The sequence below is a fragment of the Protopterus annectens genome, chromosome 4.part0 (genome assembly GCF_019279795.1).
Source record: "Protopterus annectens isolate FY-2018-M chromosome 4.part0, PAN1.0, whole genome shotgun sequence".
In the NCBI taxonomy this organism is placed as follows: domain Eukaryota; kingdom Metazoa; phylum Chordata; order Ceratodontiformes; family Protopteridae; genus Protopterus; species Protopterus annectens.
In genome coordinates this window covers 715,775,936-715,788,296 of record NC_056733.1, presented here as the reverse complement: position 1 = coordinate 715,788,296, position 12,361 = coordinate 715,775,936, and positions in this window count along the sequence as shown.

Sequence of the window (12,361 nt, the reverse complement as noted above, 5' to 3'; positions counted from 1 at the left end):
TTGTCTTTCTCTTCCATTAAGATTCATGCTGCAGCAATTTCAGCTCGCTATGATTGTGACCCACCATTGTTTTCTCATCCTTTGTTCAAGCAATTTCTTAGAGGGGCAAAGAATATAAGACCCCCACGTAGAGCTCCTACTCCTGCTTGGGACCTCAATTTTGTGTTGGAGAAACTCACTCTACAACCTTTTGAGCCTGCAGCTACTGCTGACTTGAAATATTTGTCATGGAAGACTGTTTTTTTGTTAGCCATTACCTCTGCAAGAAGGGTGTCTGAATTGCAGGCCCTTATGGCGGTGGAGCCTTTCTTGATTTTCCATAAGGATAGGGTATCTTTACGTACTAATCCTTCTTTTATGCCTAAAGTGGTTTCTAGTGTGGCTTTAAACCAAACTATTCATTTGCCTACTTTTTATGCAAATCCCCAAAATAAGGGGGAAAAGATTTTGCACACTTTAGATGTACACAGGCAGTTGCGTTATTATTTAAGCAGGACTAAGGATTTTAGGCAGTCTCAGCAGTTGTTTGTTTCTTTTGCTTTGAGTTCTCAGGGCAAGCCTGTGTCAAAACAAACTATTTCTAGGTGGATTGGGTTTTGCATTGCTTTTTGTTACTCCCATCATGGCAAGGAGATTCCGGCTGGGATTAGGCCTCATTCCACAAGGGCTACTGCCATGTCTACAGCATTTCTAAGGGGGGTGGCAACTAAGGATATTTTGGAGGCAGCTACTTGGAGTTCAGTGCATACTTTCTCTAAGCATTACCACCTTCCTCTCTACTCTAAATCTAGGGCTGGTTTTGCCACTGCTATTTTACAGGGCATGTTGGCAGCTCCTGCTTCTTTGTGATTTGCCATCCTCCATTTCCTCTGCTTTGGGATTCTACCCAAGTGTCAGGACTGCAGCAATGTGAGATGAAGAACATAGTACAGTTTTGTACCTACCATAAATGTAGATGTTCGAAGATCCACATTGCTGCAGTCCAACCTCCCTCCTTCCCCTCTGTGTTTAGGGGTGGTTGTGTGGGTGGGATTGTACCTTTCTGACTTTGTATATATTGTACATATTTTTGGTACAGGGGTGTTTGGTGTGTTGTTGTTTTTTGGTTTGGCCTTATCTTTTTAGGGTCTTCTGACATCTGGGGCAAGAAAAGACTGAGGAAATGACGTCGGTCATGCGCATTTGTACCCTGACGTCCTGACGTCAGACTAATGCGCCTTAACCGACATCAGCCTTATACTTTGGTATTCGGGCCGACTGGGACAGCGGACTACCCGAGTGTCAGGACTGCAGCAATGTGGATCTTCGAACATCTACATTTATGGTAGGTACAAAACTGTACTTTTCCTCTATTGCAGTAAAAGTTATCTAATCACCAAATCTTGAATTGCAATAGCCAGGACCCACTCTACTTTATACATCCCCTATTCTAACTAATCTTTACAAAACTGACCTTAATAACCTGTCCATCTGTTACAACAAAATTGCTAGATTCGCTACCAATGCAAATCACAATCCCACCACTGCCTTTCCCTACAAGCCTTGCACTGGCTTGAATTTCCAAACCTATTAAGGTACCATCAACTCAAGCCTAGCTCATCTAATTCTGTACTCTCCCGAGAAAACCCCTGACTAGACTGGCATGCTGAATTTCTACAATTCAAATAGAAATCTTCAGTCCTCCAAGAAAGCCTTAATCAAAACCATCACATGCAAAAACAACTCTGGGGAATCACTATTTGCCATTGAAATAGCAAAAGTATGGAACAACCTTCCCCCTGACCTCAGACTACAAAATTCCACACCCTCCATCAAAAGCCTACTTAAAAAATACCTCTTCACCAACCATTTATCCAACTGTAATTGATCCCCCTGAAGCCTCATCCATGCACTATTTCTACACCCCATCTGTCCTGGACAACACAAACAACACGCTGCAACTATACCTATTCATGTGTGAGCAATAACCTATATATGAATGTGTCTGTGTGTGTGTGTGTGTGTGTGTGTGTGTGTGTGTGTGTGTGTGTGTGTGTGTGTGTGTGTGTGTGTGTGTGTGTGTGTAAGATATATATATATATATATATATATATATATATATATATATATATATATACTCTTGCATATATATTTGCTTGAATGTATATATGGAAACTTAAACATTTATACACTCTTATTCAATTGCGAAATATCTTGCAGTGGTCTACCAGGTTCTTATCTACTCTCATTGTATATTTTGTACACTTGTATTGTCAAGCAAGAGGGGTAATATCCTCCTATTGTATAATAACTGCTGTAAAGTCAACAATTTGTATGCTACTACTCTGTAATGTCTGTGTTGTAAAGTGTTCTTCTCTTTGTAAACTTATGGAGCTTTTCTCCCCAGGACTCCACTGAAAACGAACACTTGTTGCCAGTCAAACTATCCTGGCAAACAAATGTTAAATAAAATAAATAAATATTCAAGCAAGTAATTTTGCAGATCTTCACAATATGCACGTACCCTCTATTGTGTATACAATCTTTACTAAATGTCCCCTCCAGTGAGCATGTCAGTGATGTTTATATCACAACCTTTCATTTGCATTGACGTGTAACCTTGTCTGATGGTCACATATATAATATTGTGTGTGATGGTATACATAGGCTCACACAGGAGGTGTAAATAGCAGTATGCACTGCACATATGTGCTTAATGTTGTAATACTGAAGTGTCTTGGAAGTGTGCATACATTGACATATATCTTGCGGACATTGACATATTTTATATGCCCTCTTTCATCATTAATATCATTCATGTCTGTGGTCATTTTAATAAGTACAACTTCCCTGCCTGGTGTACTTATGTTTCATTGTATTTGCCCTTACCGTTCACCCCACGTCTATTATTTCAGTCTGCAGATACTTGTTGTACTGTACATTGCACTGAGTACACTTTTCTATAATGTGCTAATACTGCAGCTATTGTAGTATTTTCCCTACTGATAGCCATTGTGGCTGTCTGTGCAATCTCACTCTGTAGGTTTGCCTGTAGGCAAACTTGCATGCATGCATGTTCATTCTGTGTTTGTGCTGCTCTGCACAGTTTTCTGGCCAGCAGTACCATTGCTGGCCATGAAATGTTGCGCATGTTCTTTCTGTGTTTGTGCTGCTCTGCACAGTTTTCTGGCCAGCAGTACCATTGCTGGCCATGAAATGTTGCGCATGTTTTCTGTGTTTGTGCTGCTCTACACAGTTTTCTGGCCAGCAGTACCATTGCTGGTCATGAAATGTTGCTTGTATTCACGTAAGCACCATGTACAGTATGCATATGTGGCTAGCACTGCTGTTTGTTGCTCAAACTCATAAACTCCATGTAGGATTTGTGCAAGGCCTACATGGAGTTTATTGAATCCCCAGAATACTGAAGGCAAATGGTGGTATAAGGAATAATCCACTGTATTCTTGACAATAGGATGCAGTTTATTAGCAGCTCAGAAACGTAATCTTGTACAGTAATTACCAGGGAACTACAATTCACTAAAAGGTTTAACACAGCAACATGTGTTGCATCAACGTGAATTTTCTGAACAACAAGAGCTATAAAGCTATTTATAGTGCCAGTATCGACTGACTGTAATGTTTAATGCCAGTGGTATCAGTACAGATGTGAACTTTGCCTGCATTAACTGAGTGGGAAAGGAAATGTTACCAGTTGCTGATGTTAAAATCTACAGTATTGCCAAACAGGATATTTCCATTCCTTTCCTGATCACAGTCAATGCAGGCAATGGGATACAATCTCTTAAACCATGACTAGATTAGGAAAAGTGGTAGCTTTAAATGAGTCTATATTGGACACCTTGGGGTAGAGGTACAACTTTCACTGCATTTGTCTCTTACCTAGATTTGGGAAATCTGAGCAGTTTTATTTTACTTATTTATTTATTTTCATAGGTTCATAGGTTCATACTAGGCTATCTGCCCTAGGGCATTTATAAGCCTAGCCAGAGTGTGTGTGGCTTTCGCCACCCCTTGGGATGAGAATACTACGCCCATTTAGGGTTTAGTTTACTGTGCCTCTGTCTAGTAGTGACACAGAGATGACCCCCAGGGTAAACCTACGATCTCCCATCCACTCGTCAAGATTTCTCTTGAAGAGAGTTAGTGAGGGGCTCTGCCTAACATGGACTGGGATTCTGTTCCAAAGAGTAGGGAGCCTCTGGGTTATGAATCTGTCCCTCCAGCACATCCTATTTATTTCTGTGTTGAGGTTCAAATCTCTTGCTCTCGTGGCTCTGATGGATTTGGATTTTCTGAGGTGGAGCATGTCCATTAATTCCGGATTGGACATGGCCTTGTACGTCAGGCATAGATCACCTCTGAGTAGGTGGTAGGCGACTGAATAGAGCTGGAGTTTCTTCAGCCGGACAGCATATGACATATGTTTGAGACCCTTTATCCTCTTGGTGAGGAACTTTTGGGGTCTTTCCAACTGCTGCAGGTGTCGGGTAAGATACATCCCAAATGGGGCATTGTACTCAATCATGGGCCTGATAAGAGAAGAGTACAGGGGAAAAATGACCTCTCTTGATCTAGATGTGAATCCCTTCATGATAAGGTGGGCAATATAGAAGGTCTTCCTAACCACCTTGGCAATGTGAGTGTCAAATGAGAGGTTACTGTCAACTTGGGTCCCTAGGTCCCTGATTACCTCTTCCGTACTTAATGGATTACCACCTATGTGGTAATTTGTGAGTACCTTGTTTTTCCCAAAGGGTATGACTATACATTTTTTGGTGTTCAGTTTAAGGCCATGGCTCTGGCACCAATTATCCGTTTCTATGAGGCCTCTCTGAAGGATGCGTGTGTCCGCTGGAGTATCAATTATGGCACCCAGTTTGCAGTCATCTGTGAACTTTGTCAGCCACAATCCTCCTATGTTTGCTTGCACCTCGGAAAAATAAATGCCGAACAAGAGGGGTCCCAGGACTGAGCCCTGTGGGACACCGCTTGTGACTGGCTTAGAGTCTGACATGGCTCCAGCAATTCTGACCTTATGGGTTCTGTCCTTGAGCCAGTTTGCAACCGATCTTGTGACATATGGGTTTACATTTAAGCTGGTGAGTTTGTCTATGATGCCAGAGTGGGGTATTGTGTCGAAGGCTTTTGCAAGGTCAAGATAGGCTGTGTGAGCTGCCTTACCCTCATCAATGGCCTTAGTGACTGTTTCAAAAAAGTCGACCAAGTTCAAAAGGCAGGATCTGCCCTTGTCAAAGCCAAATTGGGTAGGATCCAATGTCTGTAGGTCCCCAATGTCTTTGTTTATGAGTTCCATAATGATCCTTTCCATAGCTTTGCAGACCAGGCTCATCAAGCTTATGGGGCGGTAATTTCCAGGGTCCGTAGAAGCACCGCCTTTGTGGAGTGGGACCACTGTTGCTGTACGCCACTCTTTGGGTACGTATCCTGTAGTAAGGCTAAGATTAAACAGCAGCCTTATGTGCGGGTTTAGTTCCTCTTGGAGTTCATGTAGCACGCAGCCCGGGACACCGTCCGGTCCCATTGATGCTGTGTTTTTAGCTTTGGTGAGGGCGGCTCTCACCTGGGCACCTGAGATGTTAGGGAGGCTACACTCTGCTGGGATAGATATTTCTCCTTTTGGGGGGGAGGGGGCGGAGAAATTTGCACTGAACCTGTCTGCCAGAATGTTGGCAATGTCTGTGTGTTCAGTGTATTTTGTGTCATTTTGGACTAACTCTGAGCATATCTGGGAGTTTCCACCCAGGTTTCTAACATAGCTAAAGAAGGCCTTGTGATTGTCTTTTGTGTCTTTTGCGATTTTTCTCTCAAAGTTGGCCTTGGATGATTTTATGAGTGATCGTAGTTTTTTGCTAGTACTGATCAGAGATGCCTTCCCTTTTAGGGATTTTGCTCTGTCATGTAGTAGCTTCCTCCTCCTGTTGTAAAGTTTGTTAATGGCTGGGGTCCACCAGACAGGGCGCCTGCCTTTGGGGAATGGGTCTTGGTTTTATTAGGGATTGCATGATCCATGCATTCTTGAAGGTGCCCGTAGAAGGCATTTATAAAGGATTCAGCGGTGTGGGTTGTGGTTTCCACTGGCCCAGGGGCCTTGAAGGATACCACTTCAGTCTTAAGAAGTGTGAAGTCGGCTTTTGAGAAGTTCTTCACTGTGGTCTTTTGTGCAGGGGGTGGGGACGGGATGTGGATTTCCAGTGAGATTAATTTATGGTCTGATCTCACCAATGAGGGGTATACTTTGTGTGTGGAGCATTTTGTCCCCATGTTTGTGATGATCAGGTCTAGTATATTATCTCCTCTTGTGGGAGTGGTGACTAGTTGTTCCATCGCATTTGAGTTTATGAATTCTAGGAACCTTTGGGCTAGGGTGTTGGGGCTTGAGTAATGTTCCCAGTCTATGTTTGGGTAGTTGAAGTCTCCCAATATGATGGTATTTGGAGAGACATTCATACTCTCCAGTGTCTTCAGGAAGGCTGAGTGGGGTTCCTGAGTTTGAGAGGGTGGTCTGTAGCATGCTACAACCTGTAGGGCAGTTTTGCCTATGGTTAGTTGCACCTGGATGGTCTCCGATGCTTTGTGCGTTGCCAATAACCTGGAGGTGTGGGTATCTTTGATGAAAATGGATACTCCCCCTCCTTTTGTGGTTCGGTCCAAGTTTTGGGGCCAGAAAGCATGATATGAGGTAAAACCTGGTAGTGCTGGGGTGCTCTCAGGAGCCTTGAACCAGGTTTCAGTCACTGCACAGACATCGATGTTCTCCATACTGAGGAGGGCTTCGAGAGCGTGCATCTTGAGGTTTAGACTTCTGGCATTGAGCAGCATTACCCTTTTTTTTCACTTGTGTTTTCTAGGAAGGTGAGTTTGTCTTTTGAGCCTTGCCTAAAAAAGGCACTATGGGGGTGGCAAGAGCCTTGGCCAATATCCGGAAGCCCAGGGGTGACAGGTGCAAGCCATCCCTTGCGAAGCAGCGTGGCTTGTCAAGCATGTCATCCCAAGCAGACAGACATTGGATCCCCTTAGAATGACACCAGTAATTAAGCCAATTGTTAAACCTGATCATTTTGTCTTTGTACTGTGGCATCATTCTTGGTGAGGGTAAGATGCTGCTCAGGGTCAGGGTCATACTGGCCTGGGCTACATAATCAGAGAGCTCCTCTATGTCTCTTTTCATGTAGTCCAGGGAGGTACATCTCAGGTCATTCACACCGGCATGGACAATGACTGAGTCATATTTGTACTTGCTTTGGAGTGACCTGAGTGCTTGTGTTATGTGGTGGATTCTAGCGCCCGACAGGCAGCTTACTGTAACCTTTTCCTTGTTCAGTCTGGTGAGCGGGATGTCAGTGTGTCTGACTATGGAGTCACCTATTACAAGTGTATCTGGCATGTTGTTTGGCCTTAAGGGCTGTGACTGTTTAGCACACTGACTTTGTGAACTATGTGTTGCATGTGCTATGTCTTGAGGTAGTGGTCATTTGGGTGTCTGCTTTGGAGGCCTCTGTTGTTTTGGTAGATTTTTAATCAGAGCCTCCGAGTATGTTTTTGTGTGTTTATGTGTTTGGTTTGCAGTTGTGATAGGTCTATGTGAGACTGGGTTTGTGGTGTGCGTGGTTACCTTCTCTTCCTGACTGGTTTTGCCAGTACTGAGTTGAGAGAGCTCAGCCTCCAGTTTGGCTATATAGTTGCATCTCTCACATATATTTGTATTTGTTGGGAGGAGGAGAGGGTTGTCTGTGTACATGAGGCAATTGTAACATTGCCTCAAGATTCCCAGATTCACCAGCTGAACAGGAGAGGACGCCAGCAACTGACCCTTCGACATGCTAGAATAATGTAAAGAATTGCTGTGTAACTGAGTCAGAAAGGACCTATAGGGAAATGGGTACTCAAGGGGATTTAGGTGAATGAAGTACTTTCTTTTTGTTTAAGAGTGCTTTACCTGTATAAAAATGCTTTAGGAGCAAGTGCTGGGCTTTTCAGATAGAGAATAGACTATTTAGATTGCAAGTAGAGCAGTTCTAAGGGAAAAATTGAAGATCAGACTTTGCGGAGCCAGAAATACTTTAAACTTGATTAACCGGCGCTACCCAATGCTGCTCTATGAGCAACTTTGAGCAAAAGCGCGCTAAAGCGGCCTTTATAGCAGGGGGTTGAAAAGAGCTAGGAAATGGCCCAAAACGGCCAATAAACTACAAGTTGCTGGGCTGGAACCACTACTTAGGGACAAATAGGCTGCTCAGTGCTCCCCACTCCCACTGGTGAACAAAGAAGCTTCCTCTTATCCAAATAAGGATATAGACAACACAGGAACTATGACACAGCCCAGGGATCAGCAAAATCTGAAGACTGGACTATTCTAGTTCAGTAAAGGTGGGAAAACAAGGATATTTTTTTTTTTTTTTTTGTTTTTTTGTTTCAAACAGACAAAAAGATACAGTAACAAACAGTAAATGCTTTAAATCGGCTAGCGCACTTGAGTGTGTTAGCCTAACAGTTAAATTAAGCAAAAACAAACTTTTTAAAGTGCAAACAGTTCAGAAACAAACACATTTGTTGACTGGGCTAGTTTAACTGGATATATGTCCATTTTCAGTAGAGGCCCGGGGAGAAAAGCTCCACTACAGATAATAGTAACATCAGGTACAGTACATGTTTAAGACTAGAATGCTAAATTTTAACATAGCAGTTTAGTAATCATATAATTGACATTTATTTAAAAGGAAATAAAGACAAGTATTTATAAGGTAGAGACATGTTCATACAGTGGAGAGCTTGCTAATCAAGTTCAAACTCTGTAGTAGCTTCTAAGAAAGATTAAGTTACTACCGACTTTAGTTAGCTTACAGCTCATACTCTCCAAGCTTAATGAAAATGTGGACATATTGCAGCTGTAGTGAGATCTGTATACAGTGAATATGAAAGGAAGGAGATTATTAGTCTGAGTTGGTGCATGGGCATAGCCAGTGGTTTTAAGGTATTATTCAAGTTGCTTTTTGAAAAGTAGTGCAGAGGAAAGAGATGAAAGTTCACTGGGAAGCAGGCTCCAGGTTTTCCCCACAGTGTTGGAGAACAGTGAGTCCCCAGCCTTGTTGTTGGATGTATGTATGGATACTAGTAATTTATTTGCTGAGTGTAGGGTTGTAAGATTTTTGTAAGGGGTGATAAGGCTGGTGAGTATTGAAGTATTACTAGGAGGATGAAGGGTCTTGTGGGTGATAATAAGTTAGTGAAATAGAAGTTGATTATGGAGTTCTAGCCATCCAAGCTGTTTTAGATTGTGACAATGGGGGGGGGGTTCTAAATGGGTAGCTAGTGGCAAATTTGAGAATGTTATTATAGGAGGTTGCCAGTTTGTTGAGGTTGTTTTTAGATAGATTGGTATAAATGGGTGAGGCATAGAGGAAGGTAGAGATAAGATGGGTGTGGGCAATAGTAGTTCTAGCTATTGGAGTAAGGAAGGGTTTAATCCTGTAAAGGGAGCCTAGCTTTCTGTTAACTGATTTTATTGTAGTGTTGATGTGTGTATGAAAGTTAAGGTTGTGGTCTGTTGTTACTCCTACTCTACTCAGCGAATACATGAAAAACAATTACATGCGTTTTTCATGTATTCACTGATAAGACAAGTAGGACCAACTGGTGAAGCTGCATGTGAAAATAGGAAACTGATATTCCATTAAAGAAAGATGACAGAAGTGTCATCTTTGGGTCATAGAGGGGGTTGTGATAAGATTCAGCCATGTCCTGCCAAGGCGGGGACTTTCCAGGCAAGACCTATGCAAAGAAAGATGACAGAAGTGTCATCTCTGGGTCATAAAGGGGGTTGTGATAAGATACAGCCATACCTTGCCAAGGCGGGGACTATCCAGGCAAGAACTATGCAAAGAAAGATGACAGAAGTGTCATCTCTGGGTCATAAAGGGGGTTGTGATAAGATACAGCCATACCTTGCCAAGGCGGGGACTATCCAGGCAAGACCTATGCCTATTACCAAGGATGCAAATTCAGATGGCCTGTTAAAACAAGAAACTGGGCAGTCTGCAGAAAAGGCTGGAACAGCATCTCAAGCTTCATTTTTGGAAGATGTCTCAAGAGAACTAATTTTTGAGCCAGGAAGGAGGAAAAGATGCAAGGAAGCATGCAAGTGAAGGTATCATCTAGATGTGACATGCAAGTATGTGCTTCATTTTATAATTTATTTTTTTTTAAAGTTGTGGGAAAATGTGTAAAATGTATTTACAAGTGCGTTAAAGCTTGCAACTGAGTTTTTCTAATAAGAGCAGTTAATGTATAAAAAATGTACAGCAAATGTTGCAAAATACTTAGAAAGATTGCACTGGAGAAGAAATTATTCTGCTGTACAATTGCAGGCAGTTAACTGAAAGGTATTGCAACATTTTTCCTAGGGATAAGACCACTAGGCTGTAGCAGGTCTTAAAAGGTAAAACTGAAGAAGTAGCATTTTTCTGAATGAAGAACCGAAGCAGAAGCACACACACACACACACACACACACACACACACACACACACACACACACACACACACACACACACACACACACACACACACACACACACACACACACACACACACACACACACACACACACACACACACACACACACACACACACACACACGCACACACACACACACACACACACACACACACACACACTTTTATACACAGCTAAACTAAGTGGGTCGCTTCCTGCTCCTGAAGGCATTAAGCAATTTACCTAAACTGCTTTTTCTAATTGCTTAAATTTTTAAATCTTTCAGATGAGGATCTGTTGTTTCATTTGACTAACACAACCAGCACCATTGACTGATTTACTGCACTGAAAAATAGTATGGAAGAACTGTGCTTAGTGTATGCCTCCCAGTTGACTCACATATTCATAAGTTCATGGCTGGTTATTAGGCTCTTGGCCCAAAAGCCATTTTAAGCCTAGCCAAGCTTACCCCAAATTACCAAAATATTGCTGAGTGTGTCAATACCCCAAGAATTTTAGGTACTTACGTATTATCGCAACCACATTTGGAGGATAAGAATCGGCTATTTTCCAAGCCATAGTCGTGCCAAGAAATGTACTTAAAAAAAAATACTCAAAATATATGTAAATACAACAAGATTGGTAGAAACATCCCGTTGCTTTTAATACACACAAGTGGTCCAAAACTGTGTGAAAATCAGTGAAGGTACACAGTATGTTTTAAAACCGTTAAGTACTGCCACATTTTAAGTAAGACAGGAGTGCCAACACTCCTGTCAACTCTCCAGCTTTTCCCAGAATGACCAAATTTTTGTGTCATATCTTATAAAATGTGTGGCTTCCTGGCACAAGGCAGGATGGTTAAAAAAGCTTCACTGTCAGTAACACTTGTAAGCTGTCGTTTCGGAAAAGAAAAACTCCGACTCCACCACAACGACACTGACAGCTCTAAACCCCAAAGAAGCATATACGCTTCTCGCTGTTTCACATGGACTCAGATGTACTCTTAACTCTGATATGTGGAAAGCGGCACTTCTTTATGGAAATCCTACATTTTGCAGGATAAGCTCTAACTTATCGCTAGGAGTACGGCTTTCAAAACAGTGTGGTTGCATTACAGTCATTTAAAAGACTTTATATTTTAAAGTTTGCACTGTATTTGGCTTGGCTTGTGTTTTCTTTTTCTGATTGGTGTGTTTGGTAGCGTACATAGATGGAAAGGTGTAGGATTACTAAAATTACTTGCCGTTTTCTTATGGAGTTTGTTATCTTAAAAACGCTGAACAAAGGAGGGGTAGGATTATTAAAATCACTTGGTGTTTTCTGAGGGAGTTCGTTATATTAAAAAAGTTCAACAAAATTTAAAACATTACTGTTTTATAAATTTCTCAAAGTGATGTTTACACAAGCGCATTATGACAACCATGCACTGTTAGCATTCATGCCATTCTAAGCAACACGTTATTTGACTGAGAATGGAATATTGCCATGAATGCTGACAGTATGTGGTTGCGATAATACGTAAGTACCGAATTTTATAATATAACTGCACACATTAAGCATTCACAAACTGCCCCTGCCCATTTGGGACCTAGGTTCCAAATGAGGGGTAAATTTGTGATTTCCCATCCATTGGATTAATTTAAATTTGAATATGGTTAGGGGCTTATTGCAACATGTTCTCCTAGAGATCAGGTGGAATGTACCTTTCTCCAGACATGGCTGTGTTGCAGCCATTTTCACACTGCTTCTCTTTGTATTTCTGCCTACGGACTATTTTTACTCTGCACTAGTGAGTTCATATATGTTTATCATGTTCTCCTGTTATTTTTCACAAAGGATGATA